We start from the raw sequence: 12,195 nt of genomic DNA, 5'->3' as shown, positions 1-12,195 counted from the left end.
GTGGATGGGGGAATCCTCCCTCGGCACTATTGCATTCTGACAGTGGAGAGACTTCCCCGCTGTCAGAATACACTGATCAGCATCGCAGGCTGTAGCCTGCAGCACTGATTGAGTGGTGAAAATCCAATGGCACGGATGTACAGAAGTCTATTGGTAGATGCAGGATACAGCAGCACAAGGGGCATATCACATTGAAGGTAAGTATTGTCCCATATACTATACATATTGTAACTTTGTGTTTAGCTGTTTGCCCAGAGTTCACACTTTTTAACTGGCACAAATTAAAGCGGAGTTCCACCGTTTTGGAAGTTTATTAAAAGTCAGCAGCTACAAAAAGGGTAGCTGCTGACTTTTAATAAACAGACACTCACTGTGCCGCGGTCCAGTGATGTGGCCACCCGAAGCCTCGCTTCTCTCCTTCTTCTCTTTGTGGCGCCCAGCTGTGATAGCTTGCGACTTCGCAGCCGGGCACGCACTGCACATGCGTGAGTGGCGCTGCGCTCTCTTAGTGGCCAGGCAATCTTCTGGGACCTGTGACTTGTCCCAGAAGAGTGCAGAGGGAGGGGCTGCCTAGGGGGAGAGGAGGAGTTGCCTAGGCGGCCAAGCGACTCCAGGTGGAAGTGGGACAGGAAGTACCTGTCAAAACCAGGTACCCATTCGCCCCCCAAAAAAAATTACATACCAAATGTGGCCTGTAAGGGGGCAAGGAGTGCTTAAAACGGAAGTTCTACTTTTGGGTGGAACTCCACTTTAAAGTAGAACTATAGGCAAAACTTTTTTTTTTTTCATTTTGGATAGAGTAAGGGAGGTTTATAACCCCTGTTAGATTTTTTGTTTCGTCATCTGTGTCCCATTGCGGAGATTTCCCTTCACTTTCTGTCCCATAGCCAAACAAGAAGTGAGAGGAATTCCTTGGGGACCCCCAGGTCACTGGAACTAGTGTTCCCATTGGAAGATTTCCCCTCTATTACTTTTGTGTGGACAAACCAAAATTTGGGATTTTGTTTTACTTTCACTTTGAATGATAATGGTAAACAGGACAAATAGAGAGGGTGAATCTCCTTAATGAGGGGCACAGACAGCAATAAAAACTGACAGGGGGTCCAATCCTTCTCCACTCCATCAAAACTAAAAGAAAAAGTTTGGTCTTTAGTTATACTTTAACTGTTTCCTGCATAGTGCTAGTAGTCTACTGACTGGTGTCACTTGTTTCTCAGCGTTCCTCTGTAGTATGTTCTCTGTTATCTCTGTTGTAGTGTTACACTAAATAGTATGGTTGACTCGCATATTTGTTTACAGGGCTCCTTGGTCTGAACTGCAAGCCAACCCTAGAATCTGCTGATTATTTCGAAACCGCAAAGTGTATAGCTGTTTAAAGAAAAGCTGAAGACAAATGATATCGTGCTTCACCCACCCTGAAGACAAGCAGTACGGCCTCACACATAAACTGCGTGTGCTGCTGAATGCTTGTGCTGGCTCATTGTAATAAGTGTTAATGTGTATCTAGCAGATCCATTTAAACCTTGCCTAGCCCAGAGGTCCTTTGTCTCACACCGTACATCTGCTCAAATAGACTTTTCCATAACTAGTTGCTAGGTGTGGTAACCAAACAGACGTAATGACACTAATATATTATATTCAATAATGTTATAACATGACCCTTCAAACAAACAAGAATATATCCTGACAGCTAAAGAGTGCACAGACTGGCACCGTTTGTAATACACACGTATTGTACATAGAGACGGGCAGGGGAATTCACAATTGCATTTACTCCACAAATCTGAAGTTACTCAGCTACATGTTACCTGTGCACCTAATTCACTATCACTTAAAGGGGTTGATTTACTAGAGGCAAATTCACTTTGCACTACAAGTGCACTTGGAAGCTTGTTCGCTGTAGATCTGAGGGGGACATGCAAGGAAAATAAAAAAACAGCATTTTTGCTTGCACATGATTGGATGATAAAATCAGCAGAGCTTCACCTCATTTCAGAGCTTCCCCTCAGATCTACAGTGATCTACAGCGACTGCACTTCCAAGTGCACTTCCAAGTGCACTTTCAGTGCACTTGGAGTGCAAAATGGATTTGCCTTTAGTAAATCAACCCCAATGTTTTTGATTAAGTACAAGATGTTGCCATATGTGACAACCATCTCTTCTGAGACATGCCAGAATACTGTGTACCTACCTAAGAACCTTCTTTAATCACCTCAACGGCCTATACCTATACATTGTCAAAGCAGTTGTGTTTCTAAACATGAAACACATCCTCAAAAGTCAGTATTTACTGCTCTTGCAGTCTTTACTGATTTCTATCATCCAACCATGTGCAAGCAAAAATTATGTTTTTTATTTTCCTTGCATGTTCCCCTCAGATCTACAGCGACCGCACTTCCAAGTACACTTGTAGCGCAAAGTGGAGTTCCCTTTAGTAAATAAACCCCAAAGTGTATATATGGTCAAAATGTAAAATGATATATTCATTTCCATATTGGATTTGAAATATTTCTAGCTTACTCCTTTAAATCTGAATAATCTTGAAATGTGTAAACTTACTTTGTGAGGATCCCCACATTTACTTCCTTAAAGTGGAAGTAAAGTTCCACACATTACTTTCACCTATAGGTAATGGTGCCCGTTTAGGAGATATTTACATTACATGCAGCCAGTGACATAACTGTCACATGCACTCTGAAGGAACGGCCAGCCGTGTCGTTCCTTCCGAGCTCTGTGTCATAATTGGCGGGTCCCACACGCCTGCGCAGGAGTGATGTCATCGCGGCTCCAGCCAGTCACAGAGCTGCAGTCTGCGAACCCGGTAGCAAGACAGGTGAAGATACCCGCTGCAGCTCTTTCAATCTCGGCACAGGAGGGCTTTGTTTTTAAGGTAAGTTTAACCTAAAGTGTTAGTATGCAATGTATACTAGCACATTATGCCTTTACATTGCAGGGTGTAAAAAAAAAAAAAGTCCAGCGGTTTACAACTACTTTAAATTCTGTGACATGTATTCACTATGCCCTGTAAATAGGCACTTGTGGGAGGGGACAGGAGTATGGTACCCAAGATAGGGAAATGGCACAAACAAAGTCCAGACAAAGTTGAACCGTTATTGTATTCAGTAAGTTGCAGGTCTAAAGGACAACAGGGTTGATGGCAGTCTGCAATCATTAGCAATAGTATTATTGCTTTATTGGGCTTGTAGTAACAGGCCCAGTAACACTGGTAGTGACCCTTGAAAATAGGTATGCAGAGGTATCACAAGGTGACACATAGGCATGGCCTACATTACCAGGGTGGCACCTGCAGTGGGGGGGTTGACTGACAGGGCGGTGGCTTAGGCGGCACTTGAGAAGGCAGGGTAGGTGGTATAGAGTAGATTCATAGACAGGTGGAAGGCGAGACATGCAGCGGTGTCCCTATCCTTACCCTAGACACAAAGGAGCCTCTCCCTAAGGCTGTTTAGCTGATCCTGACAAGCATGGATCCTCCCCTACACTATCTATTCAAATGCATGCCAAGATGTTTATTAGTACTGCCTGAACCAAGATGGTTGCAAAAGGTCACTGGGAGTTGCAGCAACCAATAAGACAGCTGCTTCACCAGTGACACCCAGGAAGGCTACAGGGGATCATCATTCCCCCAAGTCTCCACTCCATCCTTGAGCAGCAAGGTACCACCTGCTGGGTGAAGTAGAGTACACCTTCCAACCAGTGGCAGCTGGTGGTAATTTCTTTTGGGGGGGCGGCATACAGTGCACCCACAGCCGTGATTGGCGGCGAGGAGATTCAGTGTGAAAATAGCGAGTATTCATTCATTCGCTATTGTCACACAACTGGGTGGACTCGCTTTGCGGCACTCTGCGCCCTGAGCCCACCCTGATTTGAAGCTTATTTGAGCCTCTGGCTCTAAGCACGTGCTTCAAAAAAAACACCCCCCATTGGAATTCATGCATCGGGCATCCTGCATGGGGGCCGGACGCATGGTTGGGGGGGGGGCGGCACCCGTGTGCCCTTAATGGACGGGCCACCCCTGCTTCCAACACACTGTTGTGTCACACATTTCACAGAGCCTTCTTCGTGAACTACAGAGGTGATGAAAGTTGGACTATTATCTAATAACAATAGAAAAATGAGGTTCCCCTAAGTGGATTTTCCTGGCACTTGCACATAAATCGTGGGGTCATGTGTGAACCTGTGCAGACAACTCAGGAGTGTTCTGTACAGGAACTATTCTTACTGTTAAATATCCATCGTTAGTTATTTAGAATTTTTTGATTTAGCTAACCAATGTACTTTATACAGGAACATGTTGTCTCCTTATCAGTATTAAATATATACCATGTAAGGTAGGAATCAATTTGTACCTTGATATTTATATGGATTATTAATCCTATGTCTGCCAGTTAAAAAGTCCAATATATGATTATGTTTATTAAGATGATTTGACGCAACTAATGAATGTAATGACTGCTATGCTTATCTGCATCTGACAAGAATGAGTTAAATGTATAACATCTGAAATGTCAATGGACAACATACTATATTTAAGTCAATGAGATTTTGCATGCTATCCCTTAGTCCTTTATTTACACTGTATACCAGTCTCTGCCCACTGTAAGTTAATCATTCATATTAGGCATGTGTGAGTTTATAATTACATCCAATTTTTGTGGGTCTGGAATTTTTCTCTGCTGTTCCTTATTTACTTTGTAATATTAAGTACACATAATATAATGATCTTGCTTGGGTGTTGCAATTATTAAAAAACATCCCCAACAAGTTTTTACAACGTATAAATATAACTTTGTTTTTCCACCTTGTTTGTTTTCTTTTGCCCTTCCTGGGGTGCGTCTGGCCCGAGCGATTGCCCGGCACGGAAAGCCGCCCAGGATCCTTACCTGGGCGGCGCTACAGGAGGTTACCAGGGCGATCTTACATTCACGCCCACCACCTCCATATTGCCACTCCGGCAGACATGCCCAGTCCGCCGGAGAGGCAATATGGGACGGGTAATCTGTGGGACGGGTGTGCGCGACGTCGCCCCAACGTCACTGCGCACGCGCATGCGTGGCAGGGGCGGCACCAGGGGGCCTCTATGAGGTTTCCCAGCTGACGGGCTCCACAACACAGCTGAGCGGGATTACGGCACCAGCTGATTGGAGCCCGTCCATTATATAGATTGGCTCCACTCATTCCCAGCTAAGGCACTCTACCTGCCGGATGCTGGGATGCGTGGTCAGCCGAATCCATAGACTAACAAATTAAGGTATTTACCTACTTTTTTGGTTGTAAGAACTAGGGATGTGGCTATATTCCTCCTTTTTTTTCTCTATGCAATCTTTAGTTACCTCTGAGACTGCAATGTCAGTGTCTCCTGTAATCCAGGATTTGCACACACTGCTAATCTAGCACCAGGTCCACTTTTGTATACCATTTAGACTCTCTTCACCCCTTGACTATCATCTTTTTGCTACTCTCTAAATGAGTTTCATATGGTGGCAGCATCATTGTGCCAAATAAGTTAATATTAATAAAAGGGTTATGAAGATTGCATTATGAACTATATATAATCCATATAAGATCTCTACTTACCTGCATAGATCACACATATTCTTCTTGTAATGACTCTATAACGGTATTGTTTACATAAAAAACTCTGAATAAATTTATTCTATAATACAAGAAAATTATGCTATATAAACCCCAATGTGTATTTAATAATCATCTACACTAGCCTGCCCCCCAACTTTTTAATGTCAACACAATAGATTGTCCTTATACTTATGGTACTTTGACTTTTTGTATTTAGGGTTGCCTCTTTCGGCCCCAGTATATCGCTCTGGCCTGCACGCATCCGGGAGAGGCAGGGGTAGGTGAAAGCATGTACCTCCTTGTGGAGACTTGTTGTCTACCAATACCTAGCTAAAATCACAATAATCAAGGAACAGCATCTGTACCCACAAAAATACACTCGTTCACCATCTCTTCTAGCACGCCTTACTTTTTCATGTGGTTTTTTAAACCTTTCCTCAGAGCAACCAATGAAACATTTTCAGGTAGGTGATCAACCGATCATTTAACCTATAAATAGATATCCATTGAATTTTACTCAAAAATTGATTGATTTATTATATTTTTTCAACTAATCTAGATGAATCCCTCTTTTCAATTATGCCCCTGAAGAAGGACTGAAATACTAAGTACCCCGAAACGCGTCGGGCTTGAAAAGATTTTTTCTGTATACAACATAACTGTTTATTGATCGATATAAACTATGCTAACCATGTAATATGTTTTTGTTGCTTACGATGTCCATAATGTTTTTAGAAAATGAAATTCCTTATTAAATAAAAATATCCTTTTATTCTTTATACTAGTTTGTACTTTTCTACTGTATACAATTTATGTATTTTTCTATTGTTTATGCTTTATTGGATGTGGCACGGCTTCCCTTTCTTCCTAGGAGAGTTGGTCGCTTTTTTGCTATTATCTAATAACTGTTGTTTGTATTGTAATTATTGGGGATGAGCCGAACTGTCCAGGGTTCAGTGATTTTCAAAGGAGTTTAGATGCCAAACCTGAACCCCATTGCAATAAATGGGAACTGACTAAATCTATCAAATAAAAAATGACCATTTTCCTGGGCTAATAGGCAAAGGGTTGTCCCATAATAGCAAAAAGAGGTGGTCACTGACCTGGCAAACATGTACCAGTGCAAAAAAACATTTTTTCTTTTTAATTCTATTTGGCCGGGAGCAGTGATTTTTTTAAAACACTGACATGTACAAAGGAAAATGGTTTTAAATTGCTGCCAAATAACATTTCCCTTCCGGCTTCTATTTAAAAGAACGGCACACAGACTTCTCAAAAAGTCCCTTTTTTTTTTTTGTAAATGTCACTTTTGCTGTAGCACATCCCACAACATGAATGAAAACAAAATTTGTCAGCTCCTGTCAGAGCCCCTGTACTAATTATTAGAGCTGCACGATTAATCGTTAAGAATCGTTATCGCGATTTTTTTCCCCCTTGTGATCTTGGCAAAGTATTCCTGCGATTTCTCTGTTCAGCTGAAGCTGACAGCCATCAAAAGAAAGGAACAAAAGAAAAAAAAAGAAACAGGCAGTCTGCCAAGTATCACAACATTCTTTAGCAGTGGAACTAAGTATAAACATTGTAACGATTTGTCCTTTAGATCAAAGGTATACACTTCGTGTGTAAATGAGGAAAGTTTAACCACTTAAACACTAAACTTTTTTCTGACACTTGTTGGTTTTAAGTTTAAAATTTTTTTTTGCTAGAAAATTACTTAGAACCCCCAAACATTATATATATATATTTTTAGTAGAGACCCTAGAGAATAAAATGGTGGTTGTTGCAATATTTTATGTCACACTGTATTTGCGCAGCAGTCATTCAAATGCAATTTTTTTGGAAATAATTACACTTTAATGAATTTAAAAAAACGAACCAGTAAAATTAGCCCAATTTTCTTTTGTATAATGTGAAAGATTTTACGCCGTGGACTTGTGAGAGAATCGTGATTTTTATTCTAAGCAAAAGAATCGTGATTCTCATTTTGGCCAGAATTGTGCAGCTCTGCTAACTATGCAAAGTTAGTACAGCAATCTCCCCTGCTAAGCTGTTGTGTTCTGACAGGGGGACCCCTCCTCCGCCAGAACACTCTGATCAGCGCCCTCCGCCATTGACGCACCTGATTAGAACCAGAGGCTCTAATAGACTTTAAAATAGGGTGGGCTCGGGGCGCAGAGAGTGCGCCCTGATCCCACCCAGTTGTGTGACACTAGCGAATGAATGTTCTCTATTCTGCCACATTCTCCTACCGGCCAATCAGAAAGCACCTACTGGCCAGGGAGTCTTATGACTCCCTGGCCAATCGTGTCTCAGAACAGACTTCTGGGTTCCAATCGGCCGGAAAGGAGAATGCCTGTGTCTTCGCTGGAGTGGCCCGGCTCCTCCTTCTCCCTGCCTCCGTGTCTCCTCCATGCCTCCACTTGGTAAGGTGATCACTGCTGGCTCTGTCTACCGCCAAGGGGGTGGTGCTGTGGGTTGATGATCACTGTGGGGTGATCGCTGCTGGATGTGTCAGTGTCTGGGGAGGGAATGCCGCGGGTGCCTGCGGGAGGGATACTGCGGGGTGATCGCCACTGGCCGTTTCTGTGTCTTTGTCTGGGGTAGTTGTGTTGGTTGTGCTGTCCACTCCAAAAATAGTAGGCACCAGCCACCACTGCTGTACAGCAGCGTGGTGTGCTGCGCTGCTGTACAATGACATGCTTTCCTTCCTGTATGCTGCAATAAAATGCAGTGAATCATTGTTCCCAAGTGTAAAGCCCATTAAAGGGTAGACAGTGTGCTGGGGCTTTAATCATGGGCCTTGGTCAACCCAAGCCAAAAGCTTCTCCAACCACAAAACATTCTAATTTATTCAGCTCTGTAGAAAGGCAAAACAGCTCTTGCTGTCAACACCTCCTAAAATGTCATCCGTCTGCCAAATCAGCTTCAATCAAAAGACAAATATATGTGTTTTCTAGCCGCTTTGGGTGCTGTATGCCGTTCCATGCATGGTCAGTTCTTATTTTAGAATTGCTCTTGTGCTATGCAGCTGCCTTAACCTGCATGTAAGTAGGGGTTAGTGTCCTTTTAGTAAAGTCCCCCCTCTGGGTGGGTATGGTTTGTGAGTCTGGGTCCAATATATTCTAGATCCGGAAGAGCTTGGGAGAGAGTGTGATGGGAAAAGGCTACCCCTGGTATACTGATATGTAAGCCTATAGGAAATGAACCCTTAAGGGTAGGTCTCTGGCAAACTTGGAAGAATGACCCACATATGTGAAATATCTGTCAGGTCTCGGGAAGAGGAGATGAAAAATGGGAACGAACTATACATTATACTGTTGCTTTAGTAAAAGCGATAAAAAGCTGAATGAGTGGAAAATCCTTATTTCCTGAGATGGGCCTCAGGCCTGGAGAATGTGAGTGACCAAAGATGACAGCGTTTCTTTTTGTAACAGATTCGTGGGTGCCCTATCTTATTTCTGTTACAGGAGGACGGTAGAGGTGACTTTGGGCACCATTGGCATTGTATCAAGGCTTTGTACATGTAGGAAGTGACACAATGGGGTTGATTTGCACTGCAAATGCACTTGGAAGTGCAGTCATTCATGGAAATGAATATATAATTTTACATTTTGACCATATATACACTTTGGGGTTTATTTACTAAAGGGAAATTCACTTTGCGCTACAAGTGCACTTGGTAGTGCCATCACTGTAGAATTGAGGGTGTCATACAAGGAAAATAAAAAACAGAATTTTTGCTTGTACATGATTGGATGATAAAATCAGCAATCAGAACTTCACCTCATTTCAGAGCTTCCCCTCAGATCTACAGCGATCTACAGCGACTGCACTTACAAGTGCACTTTCAGTGTACTTGTAGTGCAAAGTGGATTTGCCTTTATTAAATCAACCCCAATGTTTTTGCTTAAGTACAAGATGTTGCCATATGTGACAACCATCTCTTCTGAGACATGCCAGAATACTGTGTACCTACCTAAGAACCTTCCTTAATCACCTCAACGGCCTATACCTATACATTGTCAAAGCAGTTTGTGTTTCTAAACATGAAACACATCCTCAAAAGTCAGTATTTATTGCTCTTGCAGTCTTTACTTATTAGGGCAGACACTTGCATTGTAAACTTAGTTTCAGTTGGCATGTAGGCACTCTACAGAAGGATTACAGGTCACTGTGCATAGCGTATTTTAAAAACAAGTTCCACATTGCCCAGGGAATACATACAGTACATAGTCTTACTTTTACTAGCACAAAACATAAGGAAATAAAGAATTCTGACTTTTCTCCACTTTTCATTTGGTGGATACTCAGTTTGGGTCTGTGACCCAGAAAAATAGAAGCTACTGCCATTTTCAAAAGAAAGAAAATACTGAATGCCTGCCAAATTCTTCTAATTAAGTGTACTTAAAAGCTTTCTGTCAAACTATAAACACGTGGAATGTGAACTAGGCTATTGTCATTAAAAATGAGCTAATTTTAAAATCTTTGGCACTAGACAATATCATTTATATACTGTAGCCATATTGCGCAGGTTATGGATAGTCTATAACACATGGCAACCAAGCTAACATTCCTCCCTGACAACTAATACTCCTCTTGGATGCCTTCAGGCAGGGAATACACCAACAACAAGAACAGCTGTGGCAGAATGATAGATTGGTCGAATTTTTCCTATATAATATTTTTACATATTGACCTGCAGATGCAAGAGGAAGTGAAACAAAAACTCTCCAGGGTGAGGTAAATTTCCTCCTTCACCTTTGTCACAAGAACAAGTGCCTCTGTTGAAAGATTTCCCCATCAATTCCCGATCTTGTGATAGGATAAATATGTAATTTTTGTTCAACCATCCAGGTTGGTGGATCCATACAACAAAATTTGTTTCTTGGCAAACAGTTCAACTAATAAGTAAATGTAGCAGGTCTTAAAATAAGGAATCAGATTTGCATGTCATAGAATAAAGTATCAATGTAGTTCCCCTTGAAAAGGAATGTAGACGATCATTCAAGTTTCAGTCACTTGTGTGTTGAGGTTTCACACCTTGCTCTGTTTGTGGTGCATCGTGATGCCTTTCATTGCATGTCAAAAAACAACAAACAAAAATTCCCAGCTAGCCTGCAACAAACGGAATTGACACCATCTAACAGTTCATGTCAAAAACAAGGGGTTTAGTTTGCATGCATTTACAAACATATGTATAAGCTGCAGCGGCCACGTCACGGCACCCCAGTGTACTGCAGTCCTAACTTTCATTACATGTACATATATACAAAAACTTTTAGGCCTCATGCACACTGGATGTTTTTACAGCTGCTGTTTTTGGCTTCAGATGTTTTTTTCTGCAGCCAATATACTTTCCAGCATGTTATCCTATGTGTCCATGCACACACAGGCTGTTATCAGTGGCGGAACTACCGCCATAGCAACCCACGCGGTTGCTATGGGTCCCGCGATCGCTATGGGGCCCCAGCCCGCTGCCGAGTGGGGCCCTCCAGCCGGGCCCTCGGCATCGGCAAGCTCCTGTGCAGGGACAGAATAACCGGCGCCATCTCTGTCCCAGCGGCGTGACGTCACTCGGCCGGAGCCGCGATGGGAGGAGAGGCGAGAACTACTGGAGCCTGCAAGCACAGGCAGCGCCGCCGAGGAGGAACCTCATACACCGGTCCGTGACCCACTATTGCAGAGAGACAGAGACAGAGTCAGCGAAGCGATCACTCACATTTCCAGGTAGGGAAGCAGCACAACTAAATTAAGCTGATGCAGCCACCCAGTGATGCCATGCAGTCTGAAGAATACGAACTGTCTTTAGGCTGTGACTTTGATTTTTGTAATATGCAGCATGGCAGGGGGAGGGGGGTAAATGTCCTGCACTGTAACTGACTGCTGTATTAATGTCCTGCAGGCTGCACTGGTCACAGTCACTAATGAATGATTTTACTGGTCACTGAGGAATTAATTTACTGGTCACTGAGGAATGAATTTACTGGTCGCAGTCACTGATGAATGAATTTACTGGTCACAGTCACTGATGAATGAATTTACTGGTCACGGTCACTGAGGAATGAATTTACTGGTCACGGTCACTGAGGAATGAATTTACTGGTCACTGATGAATGAATCTACTGGTCACAGTCACTGATGAATGAATTTACTGGTCACGGTCACTGAGGAATGAATTTACTGGTCATGGTCATAGATGAATGAATTTACTGGTCACAGTCACTGATGAATGAATTTACTGGTCACGGTCACTGAGGAATGAATTTACTGGTCACGGTCACTGAGGAATGAATTTACTGGTCACGGTCACTGAGGAATGAATTTACTGGTCACTGATGAATGAATTTACTGGTCACAGTCACTGATAAATGAATTTACTGGTCACGGTCACTGAGGAATGAATTTACTGGTCATGGTCATAGATGAATGAATTTACTGGTCACAGTCACTGATGAATGAATTTACTGGTCACGGTCACTGAGGAATGAATTTACCGATCACGGTCACTGAGGAATGAATTTACTGGTCACGGTCACTGAGGAATGAATTTACTGGTCACTGATGAATGAATTTACTGGTCACAGTCACTGATGAATGAAT

Source organism: Aquarana catesbeiana, linkage group LG01, assembly GCF_042186555.1.
Source record: "Aquarana catesbeiana isolate 2022-GZ linkage group LG01, ASM4218655v1, whole genome shotgun sequence".
NCBI classification, from domain to species: Eukaryota; Metazoa; Chordata; class Amphibia; order Anura; family Ranidae; genus Aquarana; species Aquarana catesbeiana.
This window is presented reverse-complemented; position numbering follows the sequence as displayed.